We start from the raw sequence: 4,601 nt of genomic DNA, 5'->3' as shown, positions 1-4,601 counted from the left end.
AGAGTCCAGTGGAGGGCCACAAAGATGGTGAAGGGCCTGGAGCATCTCCCCTATGAAGAAAGGCTAAGTGAACTGGGTCTGTTTAGCCTTGAGAAAAGACGACTGAGAGGGGACCTGATCCAGGTTTATAAATATCTGAGGTGTGGCGGCCATAGCGGTGGGGCCAGTCTCTTTTCAGTGGTACGTGGAGACAGGACGAGGGGAAACGGAACATAAGCTGCAGCATAGGAAGTTTCGCACGAATGTGCGTAAGAACTTCTTCACGGTGAGGGTGACGGAGCACTGGAACAGGCTGCCCAGGGAGGTTGTGGAGTCTCCTTCTCTGGAGATATTCAAGTCTCGCCTGGACGCCCACCTGTGCGACCTGGTGTAGGGAACCTGCTTTGGCAGGGGGGTTGGACTCGATGATCTCTAGAGGTCCCTTCCAACCCCTACAATTCTGTGATTCTGTGAACAACATTACCAATGTTTCTAACAATGTTCCCATTCTTAGTGTTTGGCATCACTACAAATTTTTGGTCTAGTTTGATGCTGAACAAAACATACTCTGGAGTGGCTTTTATCTCATACTATGTGGTTAACCAGTTTTAGAAACGTTTGCATGGAAAATTAAGGCCCAGATTTATCCAGTGATTGTTTCTGGTCTGATGATATACTAGATCTTCTTGTTTCTTTTATGCCCAAACATTTTGTTTTGATGGTTCTAGCATTTCAGCATTTATTTGATCACTTTCCAATTAATCAGTTTGAATTATCACATTAGTTAATTATCGCATTAGTTAATCTTCATTTCACTGGCATTGATTAATTAAGCATTTCCATATATGCTTTAAGCAAACAAAACGTATTATCAAGCATCTACTAATTTGATACTTCTATTGACATTTGTGCAAGATGCACAGTATTCTCTTTTGACTTTATGACAATTACTTCAGTAATCCCTGACTTTACGACAAACAAATATTTCAGAATCCCAAGTCTTTCCCAACTGATATTTTCAGTTTACTCAGTCATTAAGCTAGATTTGCTATCTACATAATTTATTTACTTTTATTCTGTTAAAATTAATGAACTCAAGACTGTAATGGAGCCAGAGGGTTAGGCAATTGAAACAGTATTAATATAAATCTTTTTAAATTGGATAGTTTAGATATACTCTGACAGAAGCAATTTATCCTGCTGAAGTGAAGAACACAGCCTAGCAGACTAATCCTCATGCAACTTGAATCAAGAAGAGTTTAGCTGTGGATTTCAGTGGGAGCAGCATCTACTTTCAGTTTTAAAACCATTATTATTCCTTGCAGCAATGACATGCAGTATGTCTCCAACTAATATTTAAAATTAAATAAATGTTATATTTTGAAGTACAAACACTCAGCTGAATGAATCTCAGCAAGAGATAAGTATATTTGATATAGTGTTGCAGGTTGTGAAGATATATAGAATTTGATTTAGAGAATGCAATATCTTTGGTTTTATATATTCACATAGAGTAGTAAGGCTTCAGCTCATTAGTTAATAATTCTAGTACTTCATAATATTTGACAGAATCCCATCTGTAAATGTATTCTCTCTCAAAACATGTAAGTTACAATATGTTTAATGTTGTTCGATAAATCACTTAATTAAAATATTTATGGTGAAGAGGGAAATAAAGGCATAGAGTATCTCCTTAATACTTGGGTAGAATAAGCATTTGTTTGTTTGTTTGTTTTCCTTTTTGCAGAGATTTAGAATTTTATTTCAGATAAGATTTAAAAAAATATATTATTTTTAATGATATCGTAGAAATGCAAATCTCCAGGAAATCTTGCTTTGTCTATAAGTGACTGCTGAATATCGACATTTTTTGAGCCAGGAAACACTTCAAATGCACAGCTGTATTTTTGCTTCTATTATGAGTTCTTAGGGCTTCCCTCTGTGAATTTTTCTAACAATTCTGTCCATATTACTTATTGTAAGATAAGTAATAGGTATATGTAATATAAGTATGTATATTAATATAACTAACAGATTTTTTTTTCTTTTTGTGTGTGTCCTGGTGTATTTATTTTTCTCATGGCTGATTTAATTTCTAAGGCATTTTTAAGCTGACCTGATACTGCTGAAATGTTTTAAAGTATCCTTCCTACTCGGTCATCCTTTCTTCTCTCTCATACCACCAAGACTTTGCCTGAAAACAAAGCCCAGTAGTATGTTGGAAAGCACCAGTACCGTGTTGGAAAATCCTTTCCCAGTGACAAATGTCCTCCTACTTGCATAGTCAGTGTGGGTATACTGATGGGGTGGAATATGGTGCTGTTTTGAATGGGACAAGCTGAAGTTCTTGTGTGGGCAGCCAGCCATATTCACATCCAACAAGCATGTAATGTATCTCTCTGGCTACGGAAAGACATAGAATCATAGAATTGCTCAGGTTGGAAAAGACTCTAAAGATAATCAAGTTCAACCACAACCTAACCATACTACCCTACCTCTAACAACCCTCCTCTAAATCATGTCCCTGTGCACCATATCCAAATGATTTTTAAACACATTCAGGGTTGTGACTGAACCAGCCCCCCGGGTCCTTTCTGTACTGAGGTGCCCAAAACTGAACACAGTACTTGAGCTGGGGACTCACCAGTGCCGAGTATGGGCAGAGGCTTACTTCCTCAGTCCTGCTCACCTCACCACTCCTGATACAAGGCAGGATGCCATTGGCCTTCTTGGCCACCTGGGCACCCTGCTGGCTCATCCTTTCTGTAAAGAAGTTTTTCCTGATATCCAGCCTAAACTTGTCCTGGCACAACTTGAGGCCATTTCCCCTTGTCCTGTTACCTGTCACCAGTGAGAGAGACCAACCCTGCTCTCAGTATAAACACCTTTCAGATATTGGAATGGAGCAATAAGGTCTCCCCTCAGCCTCCTCTTCCCCAGACTGAACAGCCCCAGATCCTTCAGTCTATCCTCATAGGGCATATTCTTCAAGCTCTTCACAAGCCTCACTGTCCTTCTTTGGACCTGCTCCAGCACCTCAGTGTCCCAGAGAGGCATCAAGGTGATATTCACCAGACAGGGATGGACCCCCTGCCCTGCCAATGCAAGAAGAGCTAGGCAGTTTGAGAGAGGAGGAGGAGTGGAAACAGATACCAGCTCGGTGAAGTGGGCATCCTCCATCCCAGTCATCCTCAGTTCCCCAGGTGCCTCTGTGAAATAGATTTGAGGCCATGGAACTTGAAAAGTGAATGAGGCAGGTTGACCTGTGAGGTTGCTTTGGGTGAAGTGGTCGACCCCATGCCTTAAGACTGCCTCCTCCCAAAAGGACCTCTGTCCCCTTCTGAGAAGGATGAAAGGCCCTATATGTCTGGGCCTGATCAATTGTAGGAGATGCGATGCCTCCCTGAGGCACAGGTCAGGGACATTTCTGGGGAACTTCCTGGTCTGATTCGCCCTTCTGATTATTATTACCCCTTGTTGATAGTTCAGGCTGGCAGTGATGAAGTTGCTGAGAAAAGCCTGAGGACTATCACAAAAGACTTCAGGGGACTGGGGTGGGTAGTTGATGGAACAGGCATTCAGGTGGTGTTTTCTTTTATACCTTCAGTGGCAGGGGAGGATAATGAGAGGATCCAAAAAACCCACCTCATAAATAAATGGCTTAGAGTTGGTGCAAAGGAATTTTTTTTTGACCATGGGACAATTTACTCGGCACCTGGCATGATGGCTGCAGATGGAAATAGCGTGACTTTAAGGGGTAAGAGGATCCTAGCCAAGGAACTGGTGGGACTCACTGAAAGGTCTTTAAATTAGGTATGAAGGGGGAAAGGGACAAAATGAGAGCCAGTGGGGTTGAGCAGGAAGTTCGATGGCTCATATCAAACTTGATGGCAAAGAGGGTGGAGTACAAAGGGATAGACTTGAGCAGGTGCATGCAGGGAATGCTGCTACTCTAGAGGATCCTAGATCCTCTATAAAGATGATGAGATGGAAAGCACAGCTGAAGGGCCTCTATACCAATACAAACCTCCTGGGAAATAAGCAGGACGAGTTGGAAATCGTGATGCACTTGGAAAGTTATGACCTTGTTGCTATTACGGAAACATGGTCGGATGACTCCCATAACTGGAATATCACCACTGAGGAGCATTGTCTCTTTAGACAGGATAGACAAGGTAGGAAGTGTGGAGGAGATGCCCTCTATGTCAAAGACTGGATAGACTGTGAGGAGATCCCTCTGTGAAACAGTTAGGAACAGATTGAGAGCCAGTAGGTTAGAATTAGGGACAGGACTAATAAACTGGTGATAGGGGTATACTGTAGGCCACCTGATCAAGGGGAGACTGGTGGCGAGGCCTTCAGCTATGGGAAGTGTCGTGCTCAGAGGCTCTTATCCGGTGAGGGACTTTAACCATCTGGATATCTGTTGGAAAAACCACAGAGCTGCAAGAATTCCGGAAGGCTCCTGGAATCCATTGATGATAACTATCTGGTTTAGTTATTGGAGAGGCCAACCAGAGGTGAAGCGTTGCTGGACCTGCTGCTCACCAGTGTGGAGGAGATCATTAAAGGTGTTAAGGTTGGAGGCAGCCTGGGCTGCAGTGACCATGCCCTGGTTGAGT

Source organism: Meleagris gallopavo, chromosome Z (genome assembly GCF_000146605.3).
Source record: "Meleagris gallopavo isolate NT-WF06-2002-E0010 breed Aviagen turkey brand Nicholas breeding stock chromosome Z, Turkey_5.1, whole genome shotgun sequence".
Classification (NCBI taxonomy): domain Eukaryota; kingdom Metazoa; phylum Chordata; class Aves; order Galliformes; family Phasianidae; genus Meleagris; species Meleagris gallopavo.
The sequence above is the reverse complement of the archived record's forward strand: the minus strand, read 5'-3'. Positions refer to the sequence as shown.